The following is a 15,177-nucleotide window of genomic DNA, read 5'->3' as shown; positions in this document are numbered from 1 at the left end:
CTTTCATACCTCAGTGGTTAAACTGGAATTTCAGCTGACTGCAAGGTGAGGTTGTTCCTTCTTGACCCTCACAACAGATTTACTACCAAGCTTCTCATCTGACTGCTGCTGCTGCTGTTTGCTAAGTAATGCAGAACCGCATGGGCTCCAATGCAACACTAAAAGCCTCTCAGACTCCCTGCATGTGCGTCTTCAATGTGTTATCCAGAGCAACTACACTCTGGATTGTCAAAAGGTTGAAAACACCTGCCTTCAGGGTCAAAATCAAAACAAAACAAAACCTTTTTAATAATGAAACATGGGGCTACATACAGTGAAAACACTGACAAGCCAAACATTTGGTACCCCCAGCCCAGTCCCTGTATTTGCTGTCTTGGTTTGTGGTTGTTTCTGGAGATGGGAAGAAATGTTTGGATACAAACAGGGGTTTAACATCTAGACCCCAACATGTAGATATGCTCCAGTTCCCTGTGGAGAGAGTGATCACATTGCCTGCTCCTCTATGGACAGCACTGCTAAGTCTGTGTGTTTCTCAATGGGTTACCACAAGTATCACGTCAAAGCATGCAGCCCAGGTCATTCCCCAAATACATGATCTTTTGTTGCCATGAGAGTCCTGGTGGTCTCTCCCTCTCCTTACTATCTGTCCTCCCCCCAGAATCTGAAGAACAGGTACCCTACAGGTGTCCAATACTCAAGATGATCACATTACCCCTTGCAGTGCACTGGATAAATAAAGCAGCGAACCCTTAGGTATGACTGTGTGCAAACTGTTAACTGCCTCAGCTAAAAACAAACACTCCAGGACAATGCTGGTCCCTGATTTTGAACCATAAAGAAAGATGCTTGGCTGGCATGGCACAGGATGCTGGACTACAGAAGCTACCGACGCAATCTCATGCGGTCCATGCTGCATAGGGAGATGCATCTCCTGCATCCCTCCACAGCCTTAGCTGTTCAAGACAAGGGTAGCAGGAGGGAGGTCTGTGGGCAGCCATGCTGAGGAAGTAGGAGACTGAGGACTTTCAACAATGAATCTCAGCTTGCAGAGAAAGCAGACACCAGGGTGGAGGAAGACCAACTATGGAATAAGTTTTAACATCTTTCATGAATGGTGTGTTGGAAGCAGTCAGCAAGGAGGAAGGCAGAGTGGATGGTCAGTAAGCAGGCCCTCCCTCTCCTCCTTCCTTTAGGTTTCATTGCACAAGGTCTTTCTGCTTCCCGTTTCCTCCTACAAGCTACAAATTGATCAACAGAGGCACGATGGGATGCTGACAGCTACAACCCTACTCCTCCAGAGATGTGCCTTCATTTCTTTTACTATAGTTATATTCCTGTGCTCCATCCTACCAGTTCTGCCTTGCTCAGGCTGGGGCTCATCACTCCTTCAAGTTTGGATGGTAAACCTGGTCAACACTATACCTTTTTTCCTGCCACACCCTCAGCTGCCAGAAAGTCTAGTTATCCTGTCTATGTATTTGTATGAGACACTCCTGGGTTACAGCATAGAGGCAGTTTGTAAAACAGCACATTAGGTATGTTGGGAAGTGGTGTCCAACCCAGGCAGGGCTTTGGTCTGCTGCAAGCGAGTCCCTGAGTCTGCCGTGAAGGACAGGAGGTATGGATGGCTGTATCTCCTCCTCCAAGTGAGAAATGCACAGTGACTGAAGGGCTTCTTGCTGGAGTGTTCTGGGTGGCCATAAGGGTAGTTTAACATTCTCTTCAAGACCAATCAGTTCATTGTATCAATAAAGCTACAGACTTCACTTATTGTTTTTTCTGTTTTAAGTCTACACGTCAAGTGTAATCACTGAGATGCACAGGAGAAACCCCACAGTACCATTTTTACAGTGTCTCTACTCAGACTAGAGCAAGACTTTATAATATTTTCATGTTTTTGAAAGACACTGCAATAGTTTCCCAACAGGAAAGCTCCAATGGGCACTACTGGATTTTAGACAGGATTTATTTTATTTGTAAATGGTAAAAGTAGTAGCGGTAGCGAGACCTTAGCTAAAATCAAGCATGTTCTTGTTCACATTTGCAAAAGAAATTACAAATAGTGGTCAGTAAACAATTTCTTCCTTTCTGAAGGATAATAGACTTCATTATTACATTTGAAATGTAATAAATAGAGCAAATTGGGAACTGTAAAACTCCTGCTTAGCAGTAATGATAGCTGATACGAGAAGCCATTCTCTGAAGTGGGAATATTTTAAGAAAATACAAAGAAGTTTCAGTTATCAGGGGAAAGATGCTCAGTGGTTTCCAAAAAAACACCACTCCCCTCAAAAAAACATTCACTTTAGAGTATTTAAAACAGAGTATGCCTCCCAAACGTTTACTGAAAATTATACCAGTGTGTGCACCTCTCTTTCCATTTGTACTTCCACCAAGGTGAGAAAACATCACAAATACTCATACAACCTTTACCATCTCTAGCATAGAAATGTGCACTTACCTACACACAGAAACCCTGGGAAGGCAGGGCAAGGCAGAAGATGTCCTGAAAGGACACGAGCTGCCTCTGTGGTTTGTGTACATGTGAACATTTTGGCACCACATTTCAGCTGTGTTGTCCTGGTTTAGCCTCTTGCTTTGCAAACAGACTAAGCCAAGCTTTCCAAGGTGTCCCCCAGCGTTTAATGAAGCACTTGCAGGAGGGGCCAATGAGGAGGGAAATCTAGAGCTATTTCCCCTGCTATCAAAACTGGCAGCAGAAGCAACAGCAGTTAGAAAAAAGAGGATGGGAAGGAGGGAAACAGGTAAAGTCTCTGCAGGACCTTTTAATTGAGTTCATAGACAGCCTGCAGATCCACAGAGCTCCTCATTGCTGCTCTAGCACAAAGCCATTTGTTGTACTGCTCCTATAGTACCTATTTTGCCTTTTACATTCCAAAAGGTTTGTGGTGATGGAATATAATCACTTCTAACCTATCCTTTCAAAAGACTGTAAGAGGAGATTAAGGAAAAGTACGTTAATGAGGACTTGGTCACTCTAAGGATGAGTTGACTGATGGCTCATGACGGCTGCTTCCTCCTGAGGTGCCAACAGCATTTCTATGCCACTCACACAGCAATCCCAAGGGAATTTTCACTGGGAAAGCAAATGCTTTCGCAAGCTCATCTTTCCACTTCAAACCTAGAGAGTTTGCTACTGTATCTGCAAAGTTAGAGAGACTGGACAACTTCCTAGTGGTAACTAGAAAGTTGCTGCCCATTAAGAGATGTCAGACAACGTAAACCAGCAAGAGGTGGTTTCACTTAATAAAGGAGTTCCCTTCCCTTCCCCCCCCCCCCCCTTCAGTGTACGACAGCTGATTTTGAAGATTGTTTCTACAGCCACTGGGAAATCCTCCACATGTCAGGACTATTTCTGAGTGCTTCCATGTTTGGGCCAGGCTGAAATATCCAAAGGCTGAAGTTTGCTAGTTCTGAGTACTTACAATTTCATCTAAAATCAAAGAGAGACAAAAGGTGCTCAGGCTCTCCAGGAAGCAAAACAATCCAGCCTGTCACTTAAATTGAGCAATTCAAAATTAGGTAACACTTTCAAATCCTCAGCTTCACTACTTCCCACATATCTATCTCGGCTGGGAGAAGAAATATGTAAATGAGATCAGATCCCATGGCAAGCAAAAGAATAAAGCACATCTGTATTACTTTCTCCTTTCTATCCATTAAACTTTAAAGGTAAGCAATGAGAAAAATATTTGAATGACCTTACTATAGAACCTGCCAAGCTGCTGTTGAGTTTTATCACAGAACAAACTTTTAAAAAAAATGTTATCAGTTCTAGTAAATCTAAAGACAATTTTCTGTGGCTACATATTATACAAACTCAAAGTGCAAAAAAGTGCATATTCTTCATTGCTGAATTAACTTTTGAGAAGTGATTGTATCAAACTATATCACAAGCAAATTAATATTCTAGCTACTTCTAAACTACGTGAGAGGTCCCAAAATATACTGAAAGTAAAGGAAGTCTTTTCTTCCTTAGGAGGACACATTGCTTACCACCTACAACAGTTGTTTTTCCTCCTTCTGTTTCTAATACTGATTTTGCAAAACTAAAATCCAGTTTGCTGAAATAGTTCATTTGTTTAGAAGTGTCTTACTCCAAGTGAACAGTGGCTAAAGGCAGTGTTTTTGAATAAGAACACTCATTAAATTCAGTGCCCCGCCACCTTTCCAGCACCTTGTTAATATCAAAAAAGCACCAAAGATCTTCAAGAACAAAACCCGACTGACACCCATTCGGACCACGAAACGGTATCCCAAGCGGACAGGCAGTTTTTCCAAGCTCCCCAGTCGAGGTACCCACACTAATTTCGGCGATCAGAGAAGGGGAAGGGGGATGCACAGAAAGCATGCAAACAGCATCTGGGAGCAAAGGCGCAGCAGCGCTCAGGTGAGAGATTAAAACTGCCAAACCTGTCTCCGGGCTGCGGTTCTCCTCCCCTGACCTCCGTGTGCGCTGCTCGGGAGAGGCAGCCCCGCGGCACAGCCCCACCAGGTGCACCTTCCAGAGCTCCAGCCCAACGCTACGGTCAGCTCGGGGCCGGCCAGGCTCCTCAGCACTGTCCTGGCCTGTCCAGCCAGGCTGGATCCGGAGCCGCGGCGGCGGGAGCGGAGCCGCCGAGCATCCCGGGCCCTCCGCTCCGCGCAGACCCCGCTCCAGCCTCCTTCCCTCCCTCCCTCCCGCGGGCGCCTACACTAATGCCCAGTGCGCTCAGTGAACCAGCGCAGTGCGCATGTACACAGCAATTAGCAGCGCTCAAATTAAAATTACGTTAAAAAAATCTGAATTTCTCTTACCTTATAACTAGATCATTTTTTTTTTAAAGCCACCAAAACAAGAATAAAAGAGGGAGATTCCAGGGCACGGCTTAGTCCCCACGCTGCTAGGTGCTGGCTGCGCCTTGCATTGTACTCCCCTCGGGGCAGGCGAGGGGTGGAGCCGGGAATGACCGGGGAAAGGGTCCGGCTGAGCCGGCGGCTCGCGTCTGCCAGCGCTTCCCTTTGGGACCGCTCTCCAGGAGTTTGTTATTGACAACCACTCCGGGCTGTTTATAGGTACAGTTTAGAAGTGAACGATTAAGAACTAATAATTTGATCGCAGAGAACCCTTGTGAATTGCTTTTGTTTAAATTGAACTGGGATGCACGAAGCGATGCTTCCCAGTCCCAGCTGCCGATTCATTCCTCTGGCTCAATTAAAGTTCTGTTGCTTTCCTGTTGTCTTCGCGCTGTTTGAAGTGGCAGTACTACTGCTGGTGCGCGCTGGCTGATCTTAACATGAGTTGCTAAAGGCATGAATACATGAAGAAAATCCCCTGTGGATTTAATATATGCACGTGTTTGTTTTTGAAAATCCATGCATAGTAGCAATGCTGAGTCTGAAAAGCATCGTTCTGCTCGTACTCTGTGTTAAACCAGCTCTTTTGTTCCTAAAACAACATAAAAGAATTTGGGGATTCATTCTATTTGCCTAATGATTCCCTAGATTGCTCACAGTCACCTTTTCAGTCTTTACAAGGGGAACTAGAAAACACTCTTCCCTTTCCCTTCTCCTTCTCTTTCCCCTCCTTCACCCTTGCTTTCCTCTTTTCCTTCCTGTTCACCTTCCACTTTTCTTAAGAAACTTTTAATAGCCGAAACACTGAAAGCATATCATGTCAAATATTATTATCCATTAAAAACGGACCAGTGTATGTTTACATTTTTGAGAAACTATCTAATTTCATGTTCTTTCATTATTTTTTCCTTAGGACCCTTACCTCATTCAGCACACAGGCTGAACAGAGCACATTTGAAAAGCAGGTGCTTAGTGATTGATTTTATGCTCTTTATTCAAGGCCCTGTTTACCACACCCTCTTCAGACTCTGCGGGGAACAGAATTATTAATTTCTGGGTGTGAAAGAGAAGCGCAAAGGGACTAAGGTTTTGGTTGGAACACCTGCTCCAGGGTACACAGGATGTGGGTTTCAGAGTGCTGCAGGGTGGGTGCTGCGTGTGTTCAGATCACAACCCCATTTGCCTCCACGCAGGAGTGGATGCTCCAGACTCCTGCACATCAGAGCCCAGATCCAGCAAGCTCCCCAAAATGAGAACCATTCTTAGAGTGAAAAGCATTCACAATCCATGTAAATTAGCTTCACATGACTTAACTAGCACCATGTAGGAAATCTGTCACACAAACGCAACAGTAGAGTCACATTTTCCAGGGAAACATATACTAGCCTTAATCATTCACTCCCATTTTATAATCCTCTGCCTCATTTACTAAACACTTTCCAAAAGATGAAGTTGGGGGGCCTACAGGGAGATTGTTTCTTCCTGTGTGCAAAGTTGATGCATCTCGCTTTGTTTCTATTTTTCCAGTGTCAGAGGAAAGGTTTCTGTACAAAACATGTTTGATTTTGCAAACACAAATGATCACATGCATTGAGCAGACAAATGTTCTGCTTACTCTACTTACTCTGTCCTTTGCAATCCGAACAATTGTTTGGTAGAGCTAAATATTCTTTAAAAAGAGGAAATTGCATGCACAATGGCAAACACTGAAATAGATATTGACCATTGAAATTTTATGATGTGGCATTATATGGGCACCTCAGGAGATATCAGAAGAGTTTAGATCCTTTATATTGCTGGCATAAAAGTCTGCATTCTAAGTTAAAATAATGGATAGCAGTAGCAGGGTGTCAGGCTGGAGACAGTTTGATACTAGAAAGACATAGAGCACTTCGCAAGCAAGTTTCAAAACTATCTGCTGACAGATGAGTTTGTCTGTGATCAGCAGCTGAGAGCAAGGCTCTGTTCCACCAGCACTGCTGGCTCGGCAGGAGGCTATCTGGGCACACACACCATCCCAGCTGGCTCTGGGCTTTGAGCTCATTGCACAGCTTGTCCCAGTCCTGCTGCTCCCCCTGTTCAGTCTCAGGTTCTCCTCACCTCTGCACTCCATTTCTAACACCCACCTCTCCCAAATCAACAACCCTCCTAGGTGTCATAGGAGGCCCTTCTTTTGTCCATGTTGCCACACTTGGGCCAGGCTGGAACTGCAAGCAACACATCTTCCATCATTTGTGTTTTCATGGTCTCATCTCAGAGCAGAAAGTTGTTCTGGGACATCAAGAGGATCCTAATAATTATATTAGGAAAGCAGCCATGAGTTTATAGTAGTCAGCTTTGTACAGATGTGACATGAAGAAGGGAGGTTCAGGCTAAAAGGGATCACCTATCTCATGAAGTCCAACAACTCAGAATCCCAACAAACATGCAGTGGACTCTCACACTAGAGACCTCAAGGGATTGTCTCTACCTATCACAATTTTTGTAGCAAAAAACCAGCAGCCAGAACTATAATGTGCCACAAGAAGAAGACAAGGTGACCGGGGCATTGCCAGTGTCTGTACCTGGCAAGAGATGTGCTAAAGGGAATACTCAGAGGATGCTACAGAGCCCATCCCAGTCTAAGTCAAGATGGGTGCAAGCAGAGTCATCAGGAAATGCATGTCCTCCAGAGAGTACCACATCATAAAACCATGGAATGGTTGAGGTTGGAAAGGACCTTGGATATGTCTAGTCCAGCCTCTTGGAGGTCCAGTTAGAGCAGGTTGCATAAGGCCTGCTCTACTTCAGTCTTAGACACCTCCAAGCATGGAGACATCACAACCTCTCCGGGCAGCCTTTTTAGGGCCTGGGCAACCTCATCTTGAGAAAAATCTAAATCGGGCTGGGTCCCTAAGAAAAGGTGATGTATACCACATACAATGCCTCATGATAGTCACCAGTGGCACCTGTGACCACCAGTGATCCCCAGAGGGGACTTATGCCAGACTGCCAGCTCCCTCGGCCTACTCTGCAACTTAGAAATATAAGAAGAGGGAACGTGATCTAGAGTTGTCAAAGTGGCCTGGATGTGAGCCAGCAGACAACTGGCCACAAGACTTGTCAGACAAAGTGCAGTGTGGTAGTGGTGAGCCTACACACCTGCACTAGTTGAGATATGTCTGTACCACTATGAGACTTTACAATTACAGTATTCTCCATCCACATTTCAACTACGCCAGGTACCCACCACTATGCCAGTACCAGAGCTATAGGAGAGATCATGTAAGATGTCACAGCTAAGGTCAAACAGGCCTTTAACATTTACAGCTTTTCTTTTACTGCAGAGAAATCACATTATGTATCTATATAAATATATAAAGGTGCTCCATATGTTGTTATTTCTCAAGAGTACCTTCAACTTTAAGTCACATCAAAGGCTGGGAAAATCTAACTTGCTCATGAATCTTTTTGTTCATGCTTTCTTTGGGATGAAGTAGTCCAAGAAACACATTCCTGAGTAAAACAGCTCTTTGTGAGACGAGGTAAAAAAACAAACAAGAAATAAAAGCATTGGAGGGAATGGGGAAGGAATAGATAGGAATCCTAAATTCCAACTCACCTCCGAAAGCCAGAAATTACTCTGTGCACCTGGTGCAGTTGTCTGCTATAGGGGAGAGTAACTGGGAAGCAAAAGATGGAATTGGTTTAACAATTTAATGATGTGCTAATAGACTACACATTTCTTTGATAAGTTGCTCTCTTTAAAAATTCCCTAAGCTTTTCACAGCAATAGATTCCTCTTGTGGATCTTAGAGACTTGTAACAAATGGTTGCCTGATTATAAAATCATCTGTAAATACGGCTTTGTAACATTTCCAGCAGACTTCCTTGCTCTCTGTTGGCTCTTCATCTTCAGTGCAGAAACACATGTAACATTTATAGTGAAGGCAGAGGTCTTGCAACTCTCTCCAAGTTCTCTAATATGTTACAAAAAGCCCAAATATTTCTGTTTGTGCAAAGCAAAGCTTTTCCTAAAATTGTGTTCACTTACATACATGAAAAGGTACTCTGTGTTCTTATCAAAGGGTTTTTTTGTTCATAAAACCTTCAAAGCAGTGAAAAATCTTCCATCATTATTTTGTTTTTGTTTTCTTGCCTTCTTTTGGTAAGGCAAACTCATTTGGTAAGTCAGACCTGATCTCCGCTTTCTACTTAGCCAGTTGCCTACTCTGAGTTTAACAGACACAAATTGATTCAGTGGCATCTTGTTAGAACATGAAAATTTTGAATACTGAGGGAGAGAAGAGGCTGATTTTAATTTGCTGCTGAAGATATAGTGAACAAGGTGATCCATTGGGCCTTTTGGAGAGAAACAAATAATGAAGATAAATGCAGTAAATACTTGAAACATGACTTTGTAGGAAAAGCCTGAGAAAAAGATTTCGAGCTGGACTCTGTGCTGTTATATCTCAGGCAATACATTTTATATGGCATACGTAATGCACATTAAAAGACTTCATTTGGTGAGTTGCACTGACAACTGGCTTTGTTCACCTTTGTGCTTATTTAAAACAGGTTGTTCCATGCAGCTGTTAAAGAAACTGTGCATACACACACACACACATACACACATTTGCACAGAGGCTTTTTTATTACTTCTCAGATCTTTCTAAATAAGTCATGCTGCCTAAGTTTTAAATTATTTTTCTCTTTGCAGCATGAAAATTGCCCTATGTTAGAATCTGCTGCCTTTTATGGAAGCAGGATTTAAAACTTTAACAAAACCATTTCTGACTTTTTTTTTTCTGTTGCACACCCCCACCCCCTTCCTTTTGGTTTTCTGCTTTCTTAACACTTGTGTATATCTTTCTGATAGCTGGGAAAGCTCAGCATCTCCCATACTGGTGCAAATCCCTTAAGTAAGAGTGATTACAGCTGAAGCAGGACCCGTCAAGGTTACTGTTTTGTAGTATGATTTGATCACTATTTTGTTAATAAGCACCAATAGTCTCATAGAAGCCTGCTGTGACCCTTTGACCAAAGCATCTCTGGAGCCAGGGGAAGTGCACATGATTCCTTGCTGCACTCTGTGGACCTACCATTGTTAGTGCTGGCTGCTTCATCTACCTGTGCTCCATCAGAGCACCCTGCTAATGCTGTCTTTACCTGCTCTGGGCTCCACCCTTGTTTTTCTGAATTACTCACGTTTGATGTGCTAGGTGTTCTTGTGGAAAAAATAGGTGGAGGACTGAGCTCAAGGCCTTGAAAGCAGGGAGAGCCATGCCTGTTCTCAGTTTATGCAGAGAGAATTAGTCTTTTGGGAATGTCTTGGCCTCTTTTGCTCAAGGTGGGTCTGGGACACGAAATTAAGCCTGACTGATTTTCACCTTTGTGTTGCTTTTGTTCTGTTGGCCTAAACCTGTCTCCCTGCTACTCCTCATCCTGAGGGACCTTTTAGGTCCCTCAGTTCAGTTCTTGCCCTGTTGCTCTAACTCCTGCTGACCTTTTCTGGACTTGCTTTTCTTTTGTGCTTCTTCTCACTGACCCCTCCTCAAAGCAAGGTAATACAGCGACTGATTGGGGTCAAAAGGCACCTGAGTCCTACACCTTAAACTAAAGGTTGCCCACTTCACTTCTTCCTATTTGACACATCACTGAAATAACATATTTGATAGAGTGAATAAAAAACTGGGCAGGAAAAACGAGAGAAAACAGGCTCCAAAGAATTGCTGCTTCATTTTAGCATCAAACAACACAAGTGACGGTGTCTAGAGTCACCATGAGAGAGTTTCAAACATGGGAAAGTGTACCAAAAAAGAGTGAAGAGGTTTAAAATCTGGATTTAGGAAATAGCATCATTCATATCGTTGCACACATTGGGATAGTCAAGCATGAAAAAGCTCACACAGCTGTACAACAGCGATGGAACTTGAGAGCAAGACTGCTCAGGTGTAGTCAATATAAAAACTCATCTCTGTCAATGCAGGGTCTCAGACACTTCTAGAAATACGAGGCATGTGTGCACTTGTTTATATCATACTTGGCCACCTCAGTCACAACTTGACATAAGAATAAAACAATCACACCTACAAAAGCAGACAAAAATAAATAATCTCATGAAGATTCCTTCGTGATTTTTAAACATGGCTTCCTGTGAGTGCCATATTCAGTGACTTAGCAATAATGAATCCTCAGTAAATTTTTCAAATGCTGTGGAAGAGCACTCAGTGGCTGCATTTATGAACTAAAGAGGGACTGATAGATTTTAACAACATCAGCACTGAGTAATCCCTGTTTGTCACACCACATGCTAATATGTCATATCTCAAATCTCAATCTGAAAGGCTATGAAGGTATTTTCATCAATTTTTAAGACACGGCCCTGAACACAAAAGAGGGCACACCTGCCTACCACATCCATCTCACAACCCCACCTTTGCTAGTGCTTTTTGCCCATGTATTCTGGAGGTGCAACATAAATGAGCACCTCTCCCCCGATCAGAAAAAGGAACAAAAAAACCAAATCCGTCACAACTGTGAAAAAAACCACCAAATTCAAGCCCCCTACACCTACACAGAGCTTTTTGACTACCAGATAGCTACTTACAACAGCTCATGCAATTCTTAGGTTTGCTGATTGTATTAGATTTGTGTCTATTGAGAGGCATTATAGAATAGTCTGTCCCCGCTGCACCCCTCCCCAGCCCTCACACGGGGGCTAGACTTGCTCAAGATTTGAGCCTGCTATTTTAACCTTCTAGTTGCTTAGAGCAGGATCCAAAAAAGACTCCCATAGGTATCTGGAGTGCAATCAATGAAGACTTTTAAAAGGAAAGGATAAAACAAACAAAACAACCCAAACTAAACCCAAAACCAACAAATGCACATATAAATTTGAATCTTCACAGGCACCTGATTTTTGAGCAGATCTGTATTTGACTTGCCCAAATGTGCTGTTGCACATCCTTGGTAGTCCCATCATCTTGTCTGAGCTGAACATAATTTTTCACCTGAGGTTATTTGGGCCTTATGACATACTTGTCTTTTGTTCTGAGGACCAGAGGTATGGGCTGACCACAGCCATCACACAAGGATGGGAGTCATAGGTGTTTCCATTCGAGGAAACACTTACAAGCAACACGACTCTTGCACCAGCATCCCTTTGTTACTTGCTCCAGGAGTGGCATATCTAGTTTTATTTCTCTCCTCAGCCTGAAATAATTCTAGCTTGCACTACCCCTTTCCAAGATGATGTCCTGACCTGTTGAGTGTTTGAGTGGTGAAAAAAAGGACAGGGAAAACTCAGGTTGCAAGATGGAGAGCAAACAAGGAGAAACCAGCCCAGTTTCATACAGTGAGTGTGAATTAGAAGGTGCTGTGCTTGCCTTTGCCTTAAAATGTCTTTCTACCACATCTGTGTTGCTCTCAGAATAACTGCAGAGCTTGACTTCCACTGAGCATACAAATCACTATTATTTTTAAAAATCTTATGATGACATAAGTGCAAATGATGTCTCAAGCACAAAGAGGCAAAAGTTTACAACCTCGCTGGTAGTATCAATAAGCAATACTGACTAAAAATAATTCAAAATACAAGGGCATAATTAATCTGTAGAAATTATGAAAAAAGAGTTGTTATTGTTAATATTATTATTATTACTACTACAACTGCTATTATTATTACTATCATGAATCAAAATGCGTATAGAAGTTATATAAAAATATAATCTTATAGGAAATATGTATAAGTTAATTTTCTGGAGAGAAAACTCTCATGCAGAAGCTATAAATCCACTCAAGAAACTACTGTATGTAATACCTTTATATATGCATGTATAAACTTCTACAGGTATATGCATACACACATTTCAGAATTCCTACTCTGATTCTCATTAATCCCATTAATCAAGAAGAGCTCTACTGACTTCAGAGGAATTGCAACAATGCCAGCTTTGTGCTCACAAAATCCAGCATCGGGATGGCATGTTTACAGATTAATTATTTCCTAAGACCTGAAGAAGCTGGATGTAGAGAGCTTGGTGTGCTAATGATGCACACAAGGCAATGGTGCTTGCCACCGAAAGCAAGTTGGACCAACAGCACTTGGTCTATCAGGCCAGTCAAACCAGGACAGACTCTTCTCTATTGTAGATTAGCCATGCCCACATCACATGAGCTGTGTAACAACTGCAAGAGGCAATACCCCGTTCTCCACACCACCCGCCTGCCTTCCACCAGTACATACACTGTTCTTCCCCTGCTGTTTTTGGAAACCAGGGTTGTATCCCGGGCAGTAATTTTCAAAATGAAAAAATGTTGAAAGCAATGCATCATTTTAAAACAAGTTAAGTCATCTAGGAAAAGACTGACATTTCAATGATGAAAGAGAATACATCTATCCCTTTCCAGTTCCTCTGAAAATAAACATTTTAAATGGAACTGTACAGGAACTTTCATTCTGTGATATATATACTTGTCACCAAGAGATACTTTTTCAGCTATGACATAATTGCTATCATCAGAAAAGCATTGCTGTCATTCTGCTATAATTTAGCCTCATTTTCTGCTCATTTCTTTATCTTTTCTCATTAGGGCATTACATACTCAGCTATGTTACTATTAATCATTCCCTAACATAAGCAGCTGAATAACAGAGCTGTGTGAGTAATTGATTTTTCAGTTTCAGAGCTGAATCAAAAATTCAATAAGTATCAAGAAAAAAAAAAGTCTTTATTTTTCTCTCTCATTCAAGTGAAAAAGGTGTTTCATGTGGATTTCAGTGAAACATGTTTTTCTCAAATCAGTAATTTCATTTCCATCTTTGTCATTTTAAGAAAAGCTACAGATAGAGATACATCTTGGCACAATTCACCAAACCAACAAGTGAAAAATCCTTGCTTTTTCAGAAGATGACCAGTGAATTCCTGGGGTAATTTGAATACCTAGACACTGACCTACAAGAAGATTTTCACCTCTTTGGTGAAAAGAACTCAAAATTATATGACTTGCAAAAGTAGAACAATTTTGCCCAGGAAGAATGGGAACAGATGCTCCAAAGGACCAGTGATGTGACCAGGAGGGCCTCCTCACAGAGGTGGATTCAGGTCCCAACAGGTTGACTGAAGGATTGAAGGTCTCCCATGGTGCAGGTGAATCATAATCACAAGGTCATTTGATATGGTTCTTTGACTGGCTGGTCTTGTGAATTAAGCCACCAGATTTTTTTGTTGACAGTTATAATAATCTTACACCCTAAATGGCATGTTTTAATGAGTTTTTAAAAAGTTAGTTGAAACACTAACTATGGCAACACAATATGATAATCAGGCACCTACTCAGGTACTTTACAAATATGTGGTGAATTATACATTTTGCATTTCTCTCCCCTCAGATTTGCACAGGCCTTGGCAAATTTCAAAAAACCACTTTGTTTGGATATGTGCACCCCCTGGATTTTTTATTTCTGTCTTATGATTTTACCACATATAAGCCCTCGAAAAAAATGAAAACTGAAATGATGCAAATATAAAAAAAATTATTCTCCATTGCTGCTGGAGATACTGTGGGAATGAGAAGGGAATGCACAACTTAGCACCCTCTTGGGGAAAGAAGATGGAAAAAGCATTACATCTGTTTAGGGTTAGGAAAGCTTCTATATAACCTCACTGAGTCATAATAACCCCCCTAGTCAGATGACATCTTGAGGTTGTTCACACAATTTAGTGGAAATTATTGGATCATATAGAACAGGTCTTGAATATTAGTAGGGCATTGATGTAAGTAGTAGGTCATGTACTTCACTAATTACTCTGTGCATCTCTGCACAGGTAAACTTTCATTTAAACAATAAAGCAAATATCCAACGTGTCCAAACTTGAGTGCCTATTATCATATATTTATACTTGTAAATAATTGGCATCTATCTAAATTTTTTAGAAATTCACTGAAACCTGGCACTTCAACTGAAACCTGTTTCTAATCTTTCTGAATGAGGAAGCAATTTTCCCTACATGACCCTGATTCAATTCTTGTTTTCTTTGCCTAAAAAAATGACAACTTAAAACGATGGCCTCTGTAGAGCTGTGAACTGATATATAATAACTCTGAAACATGCCAAAGACCCTTTAAATGTTAAAATTGTTACCTATTGCACCCTGGACAGAGTTTGAGTTCATGAGCAGATTTTGAATGAAGTCATTTTTTCCCCCGTCTGACCCTGGGAGCATTTGAATTGATGATTTTAGCAAGCAAGGTTTCAGGAATAATGAACTACATATAGTTTTGTATAGTAATTCTCTCTCAAGGGCTGTGAAGCTGATGCCTACTTAGAAAAAATTT

At 41.9% G+C, this 15,177-nt stretch overlaps 1 protein-coding gene across 10 annotated transcripts in view; it reads right to left on the bottom strand.

The window, feature by feature from the left end:
• FILIP1 (filamin A interacting protein 1) overlaps positions 1-15,177 on the bottom strand; it is a 104,403-nt gene that overhangs the window by 21,097 nt on the left and 68,129 nt on the right. The window contains exon 1 of one of the 10 annotated variants that reach the window (XM_064650117.1): positions 4,435-4,673. The exons of the other annotated variants lie outside the window; for them this stretch is intronic. The gene's annotated coding sequence lies outside the window, so the exon portion shown is untranslated. Of the gene's footprint in view, positions 1-4,434; positions 4,674-15,177 lie in introns of those variants that run through there. 10 annotated transcript variants of the gene reach the window in all.

The sequence above is a fragment of the Pseudopipra pipra genome, chromosome 3 (assembly GCF_036250125.1).
Source record: "Pseudopipra pipra isolate bDixPip1 chromosome 3, bDixPip1.hap1, whole genome shotgun sequence".
Taxonomy (NCBI): Eukaryota; Metazoa; Chordata; class Aves; order Passeriformes; family Pipridae; genus Pseudopipra; species Pseudopipra pipra.
The sequence above is the reverse complement of the archived record's forward strand: the minus strand, read 5'-3'. Positions and strand labels throughout refer to the sequence as shown.